We start from the raw sequence: 21,068 nt of genomic DNA on the forward strand, positions 1-21,068 counted from the left end.
AGACAGGTTAAAGGTCACTCATCTCTTCAAGGCTCCAATTTAGCTCAGCTTATTCATATTGTGAAGGTAAAGGACAGAAAGAGAATAATTTCTGGACATGTCCAGAGAGCTCTTCTCCTCCCAGATGTACACCTGACACAGCTCCCTTTCAGTCCCAGCTGCAAGTGTAGCACCTTATGCTCAGCTGCTACTAAGCATCATTTGCAAACAGGGATGCAGCAGAGATGAATGTTAGAATGGCTTTGTGACACTAAAACACATTGAGAGAGAGGCTGGTGTGAGGTTTTATGCTTTCAGATGGCCATTCAGATCTAGACCCGCTGCCCCTCTGAGACCACCACTCCCCTCTACTCTGCCTGAGCAATGGCAGTGATCCTTCTACTTATGGTGCTCCCATCTCTCTCCAGTGAAGACTGAAAATGAGGCTGACAGAGCTGGAAACCACGATTCTCTTCTATAGCAAACAAGGTGGGGAAAAGACACACACCTCCAAAACCCCAGGCCACCTGGGACCTTTACATCTCTTCCAGGTTGCTGTGCTTTCCCTCATGTCTTACCTCCTTTGTGCGGATGCACACGCAGTGCACTGTGCTGTAAGTTCTCTTTCGCAATGTCCCAGCGTGCCAGCATTCAGCACTAATAACAGCTAGTCACTGGGCTGACTTGATTTTTGATGGCAGAACAAGGTAAGTGCTGTGCCTTGGCAAGACCTCACCCTCCTCCCTCAGCAGTGCTGACAGGAAGATGAGGAAAACGAGGCAGACAAATGCTCCTGGTTGTGTTTTGTCCCTGGGAGCAAAGAGGAGTGGAGAGGAGCTTGTGGTATGTTGGCAGTGACACCTGAGCATCCGATATGTCATGGGACAACCAATCTCACTTCACCACTTCTCGTGACTCTTGGGATAGAGCCCTGATGCCAGCCATTATCACCTTGTATGAACAACAGGCAGCAAAGGCCTCTTGGTGCAAACTGGGAGGATTTAATCCCTCTGTGAGCAAACCAAGGGCAGAGGAGGTTTGCCGTGTTCAGCCTCACCCATGGTGGTTTGGAGCTGGTGTCAGCTCTCGTGCTGTGTTGTCCTCGCTGCAGGCAGGACTGGGAAAGCCAGTGCCAGGCAATGCTGTAGATCCATAATGGTTCCAGTGATGGTGGCTCTAAATGTTTCTTCACCAGTCTACAATTGTTGTCTGAGCACAACCACTGCTGTGGGCCCTGCCCACCCTGGCTTCAGCCCACTTTGGCCCCTCTCACCAGAGCACCATGTGAGGATGTAAGATGGTCACCCAACTTTTCAGAGGTCTCAAATCATCTCCTTCAGACGCATAACTGGCCTCTCTGAGTCTCCTAGCCCTGGGCTGGTGCAGGATGTGATGGCTTTAGGACAGACTTCATCAACCACAAGAGCAAGGTGATCAGCACCCCAGGGGCAAGCACAGACCTACGAAAAGCCCTGCACAAGGCACGACTTCTTGGAAAAGTGGCAGGGTGGGAGGGAAAAATTAAACTGTGCTTTCTTGTTTCTCTTCAAGCAGTGGATGAGCTGGAGAAGGAAGACTATCAGAAGACAGCTTCATTTCTTACACCTGCTCTGAAGCACATGACGTTTTTAATATTTTCAATTAAGGCAGGCAGAGGAAGCTAACTATCACAGGGTATTACAGAAAATTGAGGAGTTCCGCACTCTGCACAAAACCTGAGCAGCTGAGAGGTGGCTTTGAATAAAGTGCAGAAATCAACACAGAGCACAGAAGAGTTTGTGGCTCTTACAAATCTAGAAAGGCAAAATCACCAGGGCTACTGGATCCCTGATAAGAGGTAAGATCTCTTAGCAATTCAAATATAGGGGGAAAAAACACAGAAAGTCAACAGAAAGACACAGAATTAACCTCAAACCAGGTAGGATTTGCTCACCAAAGGAAGATATCCAGGCTGGCTCCTGGAGCACGAGTAGTCCTGTTGCTGTTGACCTGTTAGAGGTCATTGCAGAGGGAACACCCTGGCTCAGAGTTTACAAGCTGCAGCACACGGGCACTCGAGTAAAGTGATCCGTGGGGAACAGTGGTGAAGGGGGACAGCCACCCTCCCTCTGCAAGGTGTTGCTCAGGATGGGGAAAGAAGCAGCTGGTTCATTCATGCTGGAGGGGTGCGCTGGAGGGATGATACACAGCAGGTAGCAACAGGGGAACATGAGAACCATTTTTGGTTCAGTGTCCTGTGCAGCATGGTGCAAACAGAGGGATGAAAAAAAGCCCATATCCCTTCCCTGGTCCTTGATGAGTAGAAGGAGAGCTGAAGGAATACAATGCATCTCTATGCAAGTAAGCATGTTCTGCATGTTCTGCTGTCTCAACCAGCTCCCCCCACAAATAAATTCCTGCCTCAGGTGAATCCACAGTGATTAATCTAAGGGTGATGCCCTTAGAGAAAGCGAGCACATTTTTTTGAGGATTCAGCATCTACAACAAGAGGTGTTTTCATCTTTGTCCATTGTCTTCAGCATTGAAGTACTTCCCAGAAAACGGTCCATTTTGGAAAGTATGGCAGGCCCAGGTTTGCCACTGATGTTTTTTTAATCTAAGAGAAACGATCAAAGAACATGACCAGACCTGTGAGAAGTTTTGTGAAGAGTCAGGTCTAATGAACTAAATTCATGAAAAGGATATCCTCAGTAAATAATGTCTGGGACAGTGATGAACAACATGAGGTGCCAGACTTGGCTCTGGGAGATCACTGGAAAACGCCAATTATAGCAGCAGGAGGGACATCTGGCCCAATTAGCAGCTGTGGGAAGTTGCCTAATGTCATCCAGACACCCAGGATCCCCAAGTCTCACTGAGCTGCAGGGGCTGTGCTCTGTGCTGCTGTCACTGAAGGAAGGACTCAGAGAGGCCATGAAGGAGCTGGGGCCACTGCCCCTTGGATGTGGACGTTGTCCGCACGTGACATCCATTGCCTGAGGTGCTGGTCTGTGCCACGAGGTTTCTTACAAACACCCATGTGGGGATTTTCCTGTCCCAGTACTGGAGCTGAGATTAGTCCCTGTGGTTACAAAGGGCTGTCAGTTTGCTGAGACAGCTTCACACAAAAGATCTGTCAGCTTCCGAGGCTGTCTGGCAGGAGGGTGACAGTGTGCTGTGCCAGAAGCTGCTGTTATCAGAAAGGGGAGAATGGGAAATGTAACGACATCAGAAACAAACTGGGCAAGAGAGGGGGAATGGCGAGGCTTGGGGTGACATAGGCAGCAGCACATTTTGGTAGCTCAACTGGAGGATGAAGGATCTTTGCAGTGCCCACCTTCCCCATCTGTATGGCTGCAGCCAGGCCTTAATGCTGAGGAACCCCCATCCCTATTGCTTCCCCTGCACTGGCAGCATCCTCCACCTTCCTTCCCTCACTGTAGGGGAAGATCAGGTTCAAGACCAGATAAGGAACCCGAAGGTGCACAAGTCCATGGGGCCTGAGGAGATGTATCCCCGGGTCCTGAGGGAACTGGTGGATAAAGTTGCAAAGCCACTGTCCATCATATTTGGGAAGTTGTGGCAGTCTGGTGAAGTTCCCACTGACTGGAAGAAGAGAAACATAACCCCCATTTTTAAAAAGGGAAGAAAGGAAGAGCTGGGACACTACAGGCCAGTCAGTCTCACCCCTGTGCCTGGCAAGATCATGGAGCAGATCCTCCTGGAAACTGTGCAAAGGCACATGGAAAATAAGGAGATAATTGGTGACAACCAACATGGCATCACTCAGGGCAGATGTTTCCGGTCAAATCTGGTGGCCTTCTACAATGGGGTTAAAGCACTGGAGGATAGGGGAAGAGAAACTGACATTATTACGTGGACTTGTGCAAAGCACTTGATACTGTCCCATACGATATCCTTGTCTCTAAATTGGAGAGACATGGATTTGATGGATGGACATCTCAGTGGGTGAGGAATTGTCTGGATGGTCACACTCAAAAAGTTACGGTCAATGGCTCAATGTCCAGGTGGAGATCAGTAACAAGTGGTGTCCTTAAGGGGTCAGTATTGGGACTGGTGCTGTTTAACACCTTTGTTGGTGACGTGGACAATGGGATGGAGTGCAAACTCAGCAAGTTTGTGAATGACGCCAGGCTGTGTGGTGCAGTCAACACGCTGGAGGGAAGGGATGCCATCCACAGGGACCTGGACAGGCCTGAGAGGTGGGCCTGTACGAACCTCATGAGGTTCAACAAGGCTAAGTGCAAGGTCGCACACCTAGGTCAGGGCAATCCCAAGCACAAATACAGGCTGGGTGCAGAATGAATGGATTGAGAGCAGCTCTGATGAGAAGGACCTGGGGGTGTTGGTGGACAAGAAGTTCAACATGAGCAGGCAATGTGCGCTTGCAGCCCAGAACGTCAACCGTATCCTGGGCTGCATCAAAAGAAGCATGGCCAGCAGGTCGAGGGAGGTGATTCTCCCTCTCTACTCTGCTTTCATGAGACCCCACCTGGAGTCCTGCTTTCAGCTCTGGGACCTCCAGCACAAGAATGATATGGAAGTATTAGAATGAGTCCAGAGAAGGACCTTGAAAAGGATCAAGGGGCTGGAACACCTCTCCTGGGTTGGAAGCGACCCCAAAGACCTCCCAGTTCCACCACCCCTGCCGTGGGCAGGGACAACTCCCACCAGACCAGACTGCTCAAGGCTCCATCCAACCTGGCCTTAAACACTTCCAGGGTTAGGGCATCCACAGCTTCTCTGGGCAGCCTGTTCCGGTGCCTCACCACTCTCACAGTAACGAATTTCTTTCTTACATCAAATCTAAATCTCCCCTCTTTCAGCTTAAAACCATTACCCCTTGTCCTATCACTATACACCCTGGTAAAGAGTTCCTCTCTATCTTTCTTGTAGGACTTGTAGGAAGTATTGGAAGGCTGCTTTAAGGTCTCCTCAGAGCCTTCTCTTTTGTAGGCTACCAGGCGATATTTATCTTCTGTAGGAGTTAAACGACCCTGTGTGGTCTTGTCCTTAGGCTGCTGCTGGCTGCTAAGCCTGGGTGGGCTGCAGGGTCCTATCTCTGCCATATGAGAGTCCAGAAGAGCCTCGAACTGGCAGGATGGAGTGAGAAAGGGGGAGTTCCCCCTGCCTTCAGCCGGTTCCCTGCCAGAGGCTTGTTACACACCAGCTGCTGGGGATTGCCTGTGCAACACTGTCATGCTGACCAGCATGATGTTTCTTGGTCTCTCACACAAGGACAGCTGGCTCCTTGGAGGAGTATTTCTTGATTTGTGTACATGTGCTGGCACATGGGGGTGGACAGCTTCGCCTCACCACACCAAGCCTGCCAACAGCAGTTGTCTGCATCCTACACAAAGTGACATTGCTTTCTGGGTACCTGTCACACCCAGAAGCATCTGAAAGTGCCATTGTCACCTTCCCTGTTAGGCGTGCAAGCCACATTTTGCCATCCCAGCATCTGCACCGGTGGGACGCTGCAGAGCTCCTGGGTGCATCCACCCATGAGGGCAAGGCCGGCAGGGCTCCAGGCCAGGCACAGCATGGCCAAGGGTAGCTCCAGGAGGCTCCGTGGTGGCCAGCCCTTGCCACAGCCCAGCCTGCAACCGGCTGGGCCCTGGCTCTGCTGAGCCCATGGGTCAACTTGGTGGCATCAGCCCCGGCATTCAGCACTGCTCTGGCCTTGCTGGGTGGTTGCTGCTTGTGTCCAGCCCCCATTACTGCCACCAGAGCAAGGCTGAAAGGGTTAGTATCCTTTAAACTGTGGTGAAGGAATACAGAACGAGCAGAAATCTTGCTTTATATAATATGCCATGTGAATAAACATGGTTTATGCATCTGGCTAAGAATTTCTGCAGTGCTTCTGGATGTTTCATGCAGCCAGGGGAGCCACAGAGAGCAGCATACTGTCTCTTGCAGAGCATTATCAAGGATCAGGGACCAGGAGGACAAATTGCCTCTGCTGCCCGATACCCAGCTCCTTCCCAGACCACAGGCTAGGCACTAGAAGCCATACACTTGCTGTACATTTGCACACGAGAAGAGCAGTTACCATACAGGGGAGGATTTTGAGGAGAGGAGCTCAAAGCTCTGCTGCCAGAACAGGCTGTGGCCAGTAGAGGATGTTTGTGAGGAAAAGCTTAAGAAGCAGAACAGGCCCCAGCTGCCCTTCCTGGCCATCTCATCATGGTGTCATGGTGTTCAGAAGCTTCTGAGGTTCTGTGCAGATCATCATCTCAGATCATTGTTCTAGACCTATTCCATCTTGAGTCCCTTTATTCTCTTTGCCAATCTGATGCCCTGTGGAGGTCCACAATTTCCTCGTACATTTGTATGGACAGACCCTTCCATTTCCAAGTTTTAAGCCTAACAGCTTCCTTGCTGGCTCAGCTCCTGTATAGTGAGAAAGAGTGAATAACTCTCTCTGACTTGTGTTCCCATCCTCCTTGTCTCATCACCTATATCCTGCAGACCCTGCAGGAGCGGTACCCAGCCACTGGGCAATGTTTGACATTTCTGATGGAATGCTTCCCTTCATTTTTATTATTTATTTATTTACTTACTTATTTGTTTATTTATTTATTTTTCTCAGAACAAAGTCTTTTGTCTTCCTGAAATTCTGAAATAAGGTGCAGGACAAGTTTATAGTCTGGCTAATGCTCACAACAGGCAAGCAGCAAACTGGATTTCCATGGCTTTTTCTGCCTGGGTCCCTGGGGCCTTGGTAGAGCCAACAACAGGAGGCAACCTGTGTTTCCCTGCCTACCTGCCCATGCCAGCCAACTGCTTCTCTTCTGATCTGATCCTGCTTCAGCAGGAAGTCCAGCCCTGGATTGTATAGCAACTGGCTAGACAAAACCCATCTGAATTAGCAGAAATTAAGCAAGCTGTATGTGAGACAAGGAGCCTGGACTGGGCATGAAATGGCTCTGTCCCTCCCCTGCAGTTAATTTCTAGATTGTCAGAGCCATTTACAGATGTCTTCCTGCTGCAGTCTTCTTGTCCAGGAATACAGCAGTAGCCAAAACAATGACAAATAATAAAATTCAGTGGTTTTATACATTAATTGTGTCTTTCAGGCACATGTTCACATACACAGTACAGCAATCTCAAATTACTTGATAGGCAAGAGGCTGCAATGCTACCAGATCTCTGGGTGTGTTGACAAGAAGGTGAATCACTATCTAGACAGATTCAGGCAGACAACTGCCATATGAGCACAAACCTAGGTAGACAGAGAAGGGAATAGGTACAGTAGCTGATCAGTAGGTGGAAAAGCATTAAAGATCCTTTCATGGTTCATCTACAGTGCAGTAAATAAGATTCATCTAGAACAGCCAGTACATCTCTCTGCAGTCCGCAGGAGCACGAGTGATGTACATTTGGCATGGTCTACACTGAGAGCAGATGTGGTCCCTGGTTAATAAAGCCAATGACTTTTGGCTCCTAATCTTCAAAATCTGGTCATACTGAACTGTGATCTGAGATGTGCAAAAGAAAGGAAAATCTCAACTCTGCAGAGACAAAATTTTAGGTTTCGGGTACAAAGTTTTTCAATTTCTGAGATTTTCTTTCTTAAAAATTGAGACTTTTCCCTGAAACTCACAAAATGGATATGCTGAGAACAACCCAAATCACACTTGTTTATTTATTTATTTATTTATACTTTACTGAGTAAATAAAGAATAGGTCATTTTAATGTAAAAATTTGCAATATTTTTGAAATCTGTTGTGAAGAGAGGATGACTTGCATTTGTAATGAAGGATGAGGAGACTGGCAGAGAGCATTTCTCTATTTCATTACATGTATTAATCACTTGATGAGTGGAAAAACAAACAAACAAACAAACAAAAAAGAGAGATATACAGATGCACAGACAGTAAGAGAAGGAAATCCGCAGGAAAAGAGCATTTTGTGAATGTCCATTCAGATGAGGGACAGAAAATGGGAGGAATAGGATGGAATTTGGGCAACATGTAGGTAAATAGATATTAAACCTGGATAAAAGAATACAAGCGGGAATGGGAAAGTGAGCACTCTATGAGAAGCAACAGACTGCATATTGCAGGAGTTACTCCACAGAGAGTGAGGAGAACCTTCTGCCCTGCACAGGGAATCAGCTGCCCAGCAGAGCTGGCCATAGTGCTCATCCAGTAGATTGTGCTCAACGAAGATCACCGAATGCAGCAGCAGCTGACCCAATGCTGAAACACCAGCCCTGGACTACTGGGCTGGATACTTTGCAGGACTGCATGTAAAAGCCTCACAAGCACCAGATCATTTGTCTGCAGGGTGCTGCAGAGCACCAGGAAAGCTCAGCCCTCTGTCCCAGGGCACTGCAGCTGTGCAAACACTTTACCTAGACTACTCTTCATCTAAGTTTAGAGATGGACAGGAGACAGACAGCTTTCAGATCCACCTACCTTCAAATCCTGTCAAGTCCTAACATTTTTTATTTTTTTTCAAATTTCACTTGGGAAACAATATTTACTCGCAAAACTAATTTTGTTTTCAAGATCATTACTCTAGTTCTCTGTTTTGTATCACTTATTATTTTTATATGGTGGTCCAGTGTACATATCACCTCATCAAAAGACACATCACGGTGTGTACAATCATTACTGATATATCCTAATACAATTGTTTTGTAGTGAAATGTTTTGACAATTCACACAAGATAGTAAGACAAGCACACTGCATACTAATTAGAGGACCAGAAGTTTTCAATATATTAAATAATGATTTTAAACTAACACAGAGCTATTGTGTCAAAATATTTCATTAAAACACAACGAAACACTTTGATCTAGAAAATAAGATGTTTCGGTCTATGCTAAGTATATTCAGAATGATATAAAACAAATACAGTAATTTGAGTAAAATAATGGAAGAGCAAGAATCCTCTACCCCAGTGTGAGTCTGATGCATGTTACACAGTACTGCTGTTGACACATCTTGAATGACAGAAATGTAAAGAAATGCAATTTGTATCCATGAGGGAAAGAAAAAAATAAAATAAAATAAAATAAAATAAAATAAAATAAAATAAAATAAAATAAAATAAAATAAAATAAAATAAAATAAAATAAAATAAAATAAAATAAAATAAAATAAAATTGTATGAAATGAGCATTTTATTTTGAAACACAATTTGTTCTTTTGTTTTCCAAACTATATTTGTTCCAGAATTGCTTATTTTATAGGACAATTTTCTCCTGAGATGAAATTAAAGCAGGTCCTCAAATGTGCCAATTTCATATTAAAAGCAGTTTCCAGGTTTTGGTGAGTGGTAACAGCAGCTCATTGTCCCTCCTTTGGATATCTCTTGCCTGCCCATGGATGGTGCAGGCCAAGCACTGCCTGCCTGCGCCAAGTGGCAGCGAGTGCCAGGCTCCCTGTGGGCTGCAGCGCCCGTGTTGCAGTCACGGAGCCTGGTGACTGCAATGACCATGGCCCAGACTGCTGCAGCAGGGCCAGAAGTGGGTCTCCCTACTCTCCTGTGATGCTGACACTCTTTGCAAAGGTTTCAGGCACACAAGGATGGAGCCGACACTGCTGGTTCCTCGCCAGGCTCCCGCCGGCACAGAGCAGGGCAGTGCTGAGGGACAACTACTCTGCTGGGAGTGCTGGGATCCACCATGGACCTACAGCATCGTTGGAGAAGACAGCATCTAAGGGAGTCACTGTCAGCCTCCAGATTTCCCTCTGGGCTCCAATTCTGTTCCTTGTTTGCACAGGTGAGGCCCAGCTCCCTCGTGGGGCTATGGTGTCACTTTGAGTACATCCTGAGCTTCCCAGGAGCATATCCGACCTGTGTGGTCTGTCACTGCTAGCACTGTCACTGTGTCAGACAGAGGACCTGTTCCCCATCCCACGTACTGTGAGGGGGCAGCCTGGGGTGAGCTGCACGTTGTTCACCCACTCCTGGTTGCACTCGTGGCTCAAGCAGGTCCAAGGAGCCACACAGCAGTTTCCCTGCAGCACCATGCAGCATTTTCCTCCTGTCCCCAAGCCATGACCCTCTTTCTTTTCTCACTCTGAGCAGTTCTCTGGCCCCCATTCAAATTTCCACAGCGCGTGTGCCAGCCTGCCCCAAGAGCTGCACGCGGCAGCCAGGACATCCCATTGCTCAGCCTCCCTGGTCAGGCGGCAAGCCTCATGTCTTCCCTTCAGCTGGGTGTTTCATATATATGCTAAGCAGGTAATCCTGGCTGGAAGACATAACCCATTCATCTTACCTTGGCTTGAGATCCATACATTTCTTTCTCATGCTTTGCAGGGTAGTGCCAGAACTCACTGGCAGTACCAGCAGCAGGGGAAGTGCCGAGATGCTACAAATCTGTCAGGGGCACTGCCCAAATTCCTTGTTAGGCACACAGGTAGTGCAGCTCTCAGGCATGTGCACAGCCAGTCCCATTCACCTCTCACAGCCTCAGTGGGGCAGACAAACAGATGGACAACAACCCTCCCTCATGCAGGTCCCGCAGGCATGCAGACGACCACCCTGTGGGGGTGTCTGACCGGAGCACCTGGCCTCTGCTGCCCACCGCCGTGGCACTGGGCACCCTGGGGCCCGGAGGGATGAGGTGGAGCAGAGAGGCTCCTCGCAGCCACCTCCAGCTGCCACAAGAAAAAGCAAGCCTGAACGCATGTGTCCAGGGCTCATCAGCTCCTCCCCCTTGCCCCCCCCCCAGACCCCACACCCCAGTGGCATCTCTGAAAACTTGCGTGGCCTTGGACCAGGTGCTGCTGCTCCATGAGAGGCTCCGGGGAGGAGCTGGGATGCTGGGCTGTGCCAGAGCTGCTACTTTTAATGCCCCAGTCCCACACAGGTAGTAGCAGCCATCGGGAAATGTACAGATTGTCAGTAAAGGAGAAAAAAATGGCTCTCCGTGAAAAAAAATATATATGTGTATGTCACTAAGAATGACAGGATAATTCAGAAAAGTCTGCTTTTCTTCCCTGCAGCTTCAGTCTCTCAGTGGTGTCAATGCCTTGAACAAATGTGGATGTAAGGGCTGCTGCTTGTTTCAAAGGTTCAAAATCATGGATTTGGTATAAAGGGGAGGGCTGCTCTCATGGTGCATGCCTGGTGTGGTCTGTCCATGCTGTTGGTCTGTCCCAGTTGTCCCTGGCCACAGGCAGGGTTCTTCCTCTGCATTTTGAAGCAGGTGATGTGCCTGAACCACCCTGGTTGTGGCCCAGGCACAGCTGGGAGCCGCTCCCATGCAGGTGATTGCTGCTGACCAGGTGGGCTCCCACCTGTCTTGGGGACAGACATGGTGGGGACTTGGTAATTTTTCCTTCCAAAACTGGTCCAGGGAGTCAGCCATCTGAGTCAAGTCCCGCGGTGAACCTCCATCCCCAGCACAGATGTGATCCGATCCTACTTTGTGAAGGGCAGGAGGATCTCCTCATCTCCCAAACACAGGGACAGGCTCTATGTAACCCTGGAGAGCCCTACTCACAGCCAAGACTTCCCTTCCTGCCTGGCACAAATCCACACAACCTGGAAATAGCTGCTTCCCTGCTCTGCCTGGCTTTTGGTGGTTCTCTCCATGCCTTCTGCTGCCCAAAGCCTGGGAGACCCAGTGTACATCTTAGCCATACAACGGCTGACAAGTTGTTCTAGGTGGTGCCTTCATGAAGGCCTCTAAGGCTGCATCTGCTCCATCTCCTTAAGTGAGACCTGAGTGGAAAGCAAGTGTGCACTGCTTGGCTGGGTGTGTTGAGTTCAGCCCTAGCCTTCTCCTGCAGCTCTGCTTGCTCTCACCAAAGGACCCTTCCTCTACCGACAATATTGTCAAGGCTGTTCATGGGTTTTAGAGATGTCCATTAAAAATAGGCCTCAAGGAGATCTGTGCTTCTGATCTGCTCACAGCAGTGCCAGATGTACCAAACCAGATGTGCTATTTACAAGGACTATTAAAATTCTTCCCAAATTAATCTGTCCTCCCCAATAAGGGATGTAGCTCCCCTCTCAGACTGGAATCACTGCTGTGGTGGTCCAGGGGAAAAAAAAAAATCTCAAAACCCAGTGACAATAATTAATGTACGCCCAGCTGTGGGGCCAGCTGGCCCTGGCTCTGGGCTCCACCCATGCCAGCAGGAGCAGATGTCAAGGAAGGAGGAGGAAGAGGACAAGTTCACATCAACTTTTCTCCTAGTATTACCCAATATTTTCAGCTCAGGGACTACACAAGCCAGATCTGGTTTGTGGATATTTAATAACCTCCCTGAGGACTTCACTTATTTCCATTTATTAATTTATTTTCTTGCTTGCTATAGGTGAACCCTCATGCATTTCTCTTTCAAGCATTTACCTGGTCTCCTTCTATTCCCATACTCTCTTGGCACCTGCAACATCCCATGGCAAGGAATACCACAGGCCTGCCTCTGCTGCATCCCAACACTACCATTTGGCCCAAGCCTTGCTGCCATCAGTTTAGTGAAACTGATGAAGTAATATGCTGTGAACTTTCTCTAGTTCCAATTTCTTTGTGTGCTTGGGGGAGCAGAACCGCAGCTGGTGTTCAGGAGAGGGCAAAATCGTGGTTTTCTGCTTGCCATCTCCTTCCTTCTCAGCCTGACCGCTGCAGGGCCAGACAGCATCATGGTGCTGGGCAGCTCCTGGGGTCCCATGCAGCCCCCTTGCCCCACGTGCCCAGGCCATATGTCCTCTGAAGGATCAGGGAGCCCTTCCACTCCTGAGGCACCACAGCATTCCCTGCACTTTACAATGGCCTTTTTATTTCATCTCTAAAATGTGCCTTGTGTGCTTTCTGTGTCTGAAAAATAGAAGAAAAAAAAAAAAAAATGAATGTGCTATCTCCACACTGCAGGGAGGTAATTAAGACTAATAATGATCTGTGTTGTAAGTGATTTTAAAAACAAAGCACAGCTATTTCTGTTTCTATTAGGCTTTTGTAAAGCTTTTATAGGCTTTCATGAAGCTTATAGTTGGCTTTTTTAGATAATTAACTGTTGGCCCTATCCTATGGGATGCTGATGCTGCACCTTCAAACCTGCCATACTCTGCCACCCTGCACCAAGAACCCCTAGTCTGTGGATGCCTCTCAATCCATTGAACAAAATACCTCCTTGTGTTTCTTGACTTTACTCCATGCAGGTGTTAAGCTAATTGCTCTGTGATAGCTCAGCGATGCCACTTGTTGAGTTTGCCAATCCTCAGCCCCTGGAAATCTTGCCTTTTTTGAGGGAACTCAGACCTGATCTTTATCTGTAAGCTACATTTCTCTTGTCTCCAAGTAAAAGCTGGTCCTTTCCTCAGCTGAATTTTTCTAAAGAAGCACCCTGCAAAATGGGAAGTGACACCTGACAGTTGGGTTTTTGTTTTGGCCAGGAATGGTATTTGGAGATGGTACCTGGAGATGGAAGCTCCTGGTCACCACCACCTGCCATACCCTCACCTCTGCGGCCACCACTTGCTAATGAGATGGAGCAAGTGAAGGAGATTTTTGCTGATATGCAACTGCTGCGTTTTTTTATAAAGCAGTAGTGGATTTGAACCAAGAAAAGGAGATTTGATTCCTTTTGTGGTAACTTGATGGGCTTGATCATTAAGCATGAGAGAAAAAAAAAAAGAAAAAAGAAAAAAAAAAAGGAGTCCCTCTGTTCACCATTGCACATTTTTGCCTCACTAACTAGAAAGGATGATTTTATGGCATACATGATGTCAGACCCTTAGCCCCCTCAGGAAAACAGAAGTGTTATTTGAGACATATCTTTGAGAAGAAATATCTCACACTGGGCACAATTTCAGAATTGCTTACTATATCCGAAGCAAATAAAGTAAGGTATCAAAGTCCTTTTGAGAAAGCCTTTTACAAGGTAACTGGAAAAGCTAAAAGAAAATGTGTTAGGTATGACCTGCCAATCAAACGTCTTATGAGATCAGCTGAATATAGCATGAAGAAAGGCAGGGAAGATGATGAAAAAGATTAGTCTAGTACCGAGGCCTATTCATCATGGTAAAACATCCCCAAAATAGCAAGAGCTACTGCCCAGCAGGTCTGTGCATACCTGGTTTCCAAACCAAGTCCTCCCTGGGCAAACCCCAGTGTGGTTTGGGTCAGAGGTACTGGCAAACAGACAGGTTTGGAAAGGTTTCCCCAGCCTGAGCCAAGCAAGTACAATCCTGCAGCCATCAACGTGGTGGTGGATGTCTGCCCACCTCTGCTTTGCTCTGTAGATGACAGTTTCATCATTTCTAAGCGTTTTGGTTTGAATTCAGTGAGGTTGTAAAAATATTCATTTTATCACTAGCTCAGATGTTGAAATCAAATGTCATTTAGAAGCAGAAACCCAGAATTATTCTGTGAGAAAAATGCTAAAAAGAGGTTCTTCAAAACTTCTGTCCAAAAATAAAATTTTCTACCAAGGAAAAGTGCTCCGCTAGCTCCCGTGCTCCCTCAGCCCGGCTGCCCCTAGAAGAGTCTGGTCTGTGCATCTGCTCTGGGATCTTTCCAGCATCACTGCACCCATTATCATACACCTCTGACAGCGGGGTGAGCACACCCAGCAGCTCCAGGTTTCACCAGGAACTTCATTGAAAGTGCAACCTGCGACAGTGCTGGCTCACATGCAGGCAGGTGTCCCAGATACTCTCCATGCTGGGGGCACGCTCATGTAGAGGAATTGGAAAAGTACAAAGTGTAAAGGTTTATATACCAGAAAGCAAATACAGCTACCAAAAATTATTATTTTTAACCTCTCCAAATCTGTAGTCCGATCACATGGATTTAAGAAACAGCAATTTATCCTATTGTACTTTTCAGCGAGGCTGTTTTTTTCATGCTTGGACTTCACCATGGAGTTACCCCTTGCTCCCACCAGAGAACTGGTGCCACAGCAGCCTGGGTTTATTGTGTCTGCTGACTGAGCAAACCCAGGATACTGGGCTGGGTGAGAGCTGGGCTGCCTTGGGTATTATGGCTTGCCTTTAGACTCAGCTTCCTGGCATTCCACACACCAGTTTCTATAAGGAACCCAATTCTCATCAATCACTGACCAGTTGCCAGTGTAAGATCCTAGTGCCAGGGGAAGACACGGGTACCCAGAGGGATGCTGCACTGGGAAAGCCAGGCTGTCAGCTTCTCTGTGCAGCCTGTTCCCAGGTCCAGCCCCTGTCATGAACATCTCGTGTGGCCAAGTGACATTACACCATTACACTGCCATCTTTTTGTGGTTAGAACACTGGCTTTTCTGTGCACATATTTCACCTGCATCCTCCCTGGCAGAAACATGGCTTGCTCCTGGTCGTTTGCATGCTGAGAGCTATTACTGTGCCCACTGCAGCTGAGAGCAGTGTATAAAAATACTGAGTTTTGGGGAGGGTGCGTAGATTTTGGGTGCATGGTTTTAATTAGAAATTGACATTTCTAAGCCTTTGGCTGCCAAGCAACAAGCATCTAGAAAATTATCTCAGTTGTGATATGTAGGTACCCAGAGTCCATCCAGTATTCATTGCTGCATTTAAAGCCTCAGACAGGGCCACCTCACCATTCTTTGCACAGGCATTCGTCAGTGGTTGTTGGCAATTAAATTGGAAAAGAACCACAGCACAGTGGCTGACTTGGGATGCCATCACCCCCCCCAGCACTGCTGGAGTAGCAGAGCATGAACATGAAATGAGGTGGGAATTAAATTTGGTACCAGAGGCAGCAGGATGCTCTAAACATGGAGTCTAAGCCCTGGCTGAACGGGCCCTGGATGCTCTGTGGGTCAAGCCCAGGGCTTTCCATATAGCAGCCTGGGAATTCATCCCTGTATTCGGAGGGTGACCGTGAGAATGCAGCTGCAGCCCAGAGCCCATACAGACAAAATGGAGCAGGAGGCAGGGAGCACAGAGAGACACTTGCACAGCAGTGCTGGCACTGCCATCTAGCCTCCCCAGCCTCATCCCTACAGAACAAGCAGCTTCTTCCTCATCCTTCCTTCCTTTCTGGAATGGATTCTTGCCTCGCATTAGCCGACTGACTCACTGCACTCTTCGCAAACTGTTTTGTCCTCCCTGGCTCACAGCACCTCCCCTGGAGCTCTGCAGCTGGGCTGGCAGCAGAGGAGAGCAGCGAGGGACAGCCTCCAGGAGCTGAGCGCTGCAAAGCAAAGTGCAGACACTGGCACCTGGGCACCTGCTGGCTGGTGGGGAAGTGTGGGTGAGCACAGTGTGCTGCCCTGTGTGGCCCTGGCCCTGATGGCTGTTACACAATTACCCAGAGCTTTGCAGGGATTAAGTATCTCTCAAGGAAGAGCTGGGCAGTATTGTGAACTGTTTCCTAGTCCCCAGGACATGATTTCTTGCACTAGAATGTGCAGTCTCACTGGAGCAGACTGATGGCCTGTCTGGTGTGGCACTTTATGTCCAACAGTGGCTCGTGGCAAATGCTCCCAAGGAAGTCATGAAGTGTGGATAATGTGCTTAACTCTGCAGTCCCTCTTGTTGGGGAGATTCCCCTGATCCAGCTTGCCGGCAGCTTCTGTTCTGTAGCAGGAGGTCAGCTGTCCCTCATTCACTTCCCTATCTGACCTAGTGTGGCTGCAGATGCTCCTCTTCTCTCTAAGTGCCTAAGCTTTTTTTCTGAAGTGCCTGAGCTCTTTGATTCAGTTTTATCCCATTACTCCTCAGCCTTCCTTCCAGACATCGCTGCACTTAACAAGATATGGCCTTACACTCTTAGCTCTCCTGCACTCGTTGCTCATCTTATGCATTGAATTGACTTTGGTGCCTTACAAATACTAGAGTGTGGCTGGGTTTTGTCCAGTTAATTATTTCACCTACCCAAGTCCTTAGTTCTTGGTGTGCTCTCTCCTGCACACTCTCTGAAGTAGTGCTGTTTACCATCAGCTACAGGTGATGACTGTAGTTTGTGTGGAACCTGCTTCTCTTCAGATGTGCCAATGGTCTGTCTCATTCAGGTAGGGTAAGAGATCCATAATCTGGTTTTAGTTGCCCAAGGGACAACTGCCCCATCCTTCCTCAGAAAGAAGGTGAGTTTCAAGCCTCCAGTGAAGCCACATTGTCTGGAGGAATGAGACATTACCTACCTGGTTAGGAGAAATTTTATGACAAGGGGTAGAAGAGGCTGGTGTGATGGACCATTCCTCTTTGGAGGGAACAGACTTTAATAACAGCTGCCACCAAAAACGAGTGCAGGGGGACAGGGAGTTATCTTCTGTGAGAAGGATACAGAGAGCACAGGGAGTCTGGGACCAAGGTTTGGGCATGTGTGCGTGCTCTGAATAGTGTTGTCTTGATTTCTTGGTGGTTAAGCCAAAAGATCAGCTGTGTTGGACTTTCCCTCATCAGGCAGGCAGCACTGGTAGGCACTAGTTTCATACTCTGAGTTTTGTTTTCTGTCTCCTAAAAGACAAGCCTTTGGTTTTGCCTGGAGAGCCTGGAGACTCCTCAAAGTGAGACTGCACTGAAGCTGAGCAGTAAGGGGGACCTTTATGGGTCAGTTCTAGTTTTTGTGACATCTGGTCTGATTCTGGCTTTCACCTTTAGCAATTTTTTTTTTTCTTTTAGGGGTATTGCAGCCAGGCTGTTACTCAACAGTGTTTGCTTTCAGCAAGGATCAGAAAGGAGAAAAGTTTATTTCTAAGTATTTCAAGAATCAAAGCAAACCAGGCCTGTGCTCTGCCTAGCTGGGACACTTAGGAGGCCTGCGCTGAGCCTTTCTGAGCTGTGCACATGGCTCTGAACAATTACAACCCAGTCCTTTCACCCCTCAGTAGTCTCCTGAGGTGCCTGCAACATCCTGAACGTGCAGGGGGCTGTAGGTTCTCAGAGGAAGAGCCACATCACTCTTCATAGGAAATGCCAATTTGTCTCGTGTTCAGTGCATCTCCCCTTTTCTGTCCTCCTGTGTCTGAGAGCACGGGCACCTGGGCCTGAGCCTGAACTGCAGTGCCCCTCTTCAGGCTCACTGTGTGCCTCTCCCTTGCCCACTCCAGCTCCACAGCAGTTACAGTTGTTATTCTCAGTCCTACAGACTCAACAGCTCCAGCACTGCTTTGTGCACGATCACCACTACGTCTATGACTCTACACTGCCTCATACAGTGCTATAGTGCAAGTCTCATTGAGATCTCAGTGAGAACTAAATCAGTTTTCTTTGGCTTTGGTTCCTCCCTAAATGACTCTGTTTCTCTCATCAAATTGACCTCCCACCCAGCCTCCTGCCACTACCTTCGTAAGGGGTGTGAGAGATTCTGACTTGGCCAGTGCTATCTTCTTCTGCTCCTCTGTGGAACAAATCCCCCCCTGGCAACTCAGTGGGATTCTTACAGACCCCCCTGTTTCCCCTGGCCACCCTGTCCCCTCCATCCCATGGGGACAGCCCCCTCACACCCTTCCTCTCCTCTGTTCTGCTCACTCCCTAACATCCTGCTGTGCTACAAGCCCTTATGCTTACAGTGCAAACATTTCTGTGCCTTGAGAAATCCCCTCAGCCTGTTGTTCTTCTCCCTCAGGCCTTCTCCTCCTCACCTCTATAGCCACACCATCTCTGTTCTGTCCCACTTGCTCAGCACAGAGTCCAGGTTTCCCGTGGTGGTTTCAAAGCTATGCTCATTCTTCATCTTTGATCTTTCTCCTAGTCTCTGCACATTCAGCCATGCTGCTTAGAAGTCTGATCCTTCTGGGGTTCGCCGATGTCCTTCCCTGGTTTTCTGCCTGCCTTTCTCATCTCCACTTCTCTGCCTCTTCCTTACGCCCGCCTCTTCTGCTGGATGCCCACAGCATCCTGTCCTTCAGCCCTTTCTGTTCTCCTTTCACACATTATCTCTGGGTAATCTCCACCACCCACCAACTCCAACTGCTATCTCTATGGTGACTCTCAGATCTACCGTGCTGTGCCAGACTTGTCTCTTTCTTTCAAAAAAATAAAAATAAAAATCAGCCAGCCTGGCTGATGTTTCCTTGTGGTCTAGCCCATCAGCCCAATTCAGCCCAGTGAAAGGAAAGTTCACCATCCCTCACGGCAGCCTTCCCTTGTCTCTGCTGAGCATACAAGACCTTGGTGCTGCCCTGCCCGGCACCACCTTCAGCTTTGCTCCCTCATGCACCTGTGGCCCCAGCTATGCCTGAGTCCCACAGGTTCTCTCCATAACGTGCTTCCAGATAAAGCCTTTCATATTAATTCATCCTGCTAGAATTCTTGTCTGGGCTTGAGCACACTGCAGTTTGATTACCACCAAATTCTTCCATCTGGCCGGACAACAGCAGCCTTTTTAATGAACTACACTGGTTCCTGTATAGATCTTTTCACCTTTGCCTTGACTCTATAACATATCTTCCTATGCCCCCTTGATACTTTCCTTTACCACCAGGAATGTGATCCATATGTCTTTACATGGAAAAGCCTCTACAGCCAGCTGCATCTTTCCTATTAGTGTCCATGTCCCTTCTTGATTCCTGTACACCTGAGAAGTGAGACCTGGGGCTGTTTTCCAGATAAACCTCTTTGCACTCTCTCCCCAGCTGCCCTGCATTCCCAACATCCTTCCTTATTTCCCTCCTCCCCTTGTTGAAAGCATACAGGTAGCCTTCATTGCTCTGCAAAAGGAGCCAGGCACCCCTGGAACTTGGGAGAGGAGATTGCCTGGGTTAAGAAAGCCTTTAGAGGGTGCAGAGAGCACTGTGGGGCTTGTTGTTCCTCTCTACTTGGTTATTTCCCCTTGGGGATGAACTGAATGGTCAATTCTGTATTCAAGGCTGTGAAAGCAGCTGCACTTTTGCTGAATCTGCTGCAGGAAGGAAAAAAAAATCTCTATATTTCCATTTTCCTTAGAGAATGAAGCTTTTTCCCCAGAAAGCCAAGCTCTCCATTTGGAAAAGGACTAGGGTGAAGTGATGAGAAAATATCTGTGCATCTTGTACCCCTGTTATCCCTCAGGTCTGACTCCAAAGCCTCTGAGCCGCACAGCAGCTGCAGGGTTAGTCTGCAGAGATGACCATGGTTTGGATCCCCAAATGCCTCACTCTCATATGGGACATCCCTGGTCATCAGGCCTCCCAAACTCCTGAGTTAGCAGCCACCTCCAAAACCACAGCTAACCGAACTGCCCGTGGCCAGGCTGTGAATCCATAGCAGGGGAAGTAGCCCAAGAGCCAAAGTCTTGCCCCTGAGCACAAGCAGAGCTGCCCCCTTCTGCCTTGGGCCCACTGGTACTTAGGAGCTCCTTGCTTGTCCAGCACACACCAAAGGGGCATCTGGACAGAGGGACCGTCTAGGTGCCGGTGCTGGTCCCCAAATAGGATCCTAGGAGGGGGCTGTGCAGGGGCAGGGGGAATTCCTCCCACCTGGCTGCGGATAAATGGTGCTGGCAGGGATGACCAAAGGAAGCTTGAGGAGTGGGGCTCCTGCTGCAGCCCACCGCCGGCTGCCAGGCCGGGCAAGGTCACCCCCAGCCCATGGCAAGCTGGTGCCTGGGAAGACACCAGGCAACGGAGCCATGGGTGAAAGAGGAGAGACAAGTGAACAGTTGATCCTAATTTGTGCAAGGTTGTAAATGAAAATCGCTGTGGCAGATGGTCAGTGGATTAATTTCCAGAGGGTTAAGAAGGCCTCAGATTAGGAAAATCTGAGCAACTTTGATGTGGGGTGCAGGATGTCGTGCTGGGGTCCAAGACCCACAGAGGTCAGTGCTTTCTGAGGGGCTCCCAGATGCGCGTGGGGCTGGAGCCTTGGCTCCAGGATGCAAAGAAGGGGCAGGGGCAGGGGCAGGGGCAGGGGCAGCGGCAGGGGCAGGGGCAGGGGATGGCCCATCATGCAGGCTCCCTGGCAGTCCTCACACTGGCCCAGCTGCACGGAAAGGGTGCCCCTGCACTTGATGCACGTTGGAAGCCAGGCTGCTGGCTGGGGAGGCTGTGCCCTGGCTGGTGCCAGCCCTGTCCTAGGGGGACACGGTCCTGTTTCATGGGGGGGCCCTGATGCCAGCCTGCCCTGACGGCTGCCCACATTCCCCAGGCTTTCTCTTGCCCCTGCCACCGCCACAGCACCCCCGGGCGCAGTGCTCGGCCCGCTGGGGGGGCTCGTGCTGGCCCAGCTCTGCTCCCTGCTCCA

The sequence above is a fragment of the Aythya marila genome (genome assembly GCF_965140915.1).
Source record: "Aythya marila genome assembly, chromosome: 16".
NCBI lineage: Eukaryota > Metazoa > Chordata > Aves > Anseriformes > Anatidae > Aythya > Aythya marila.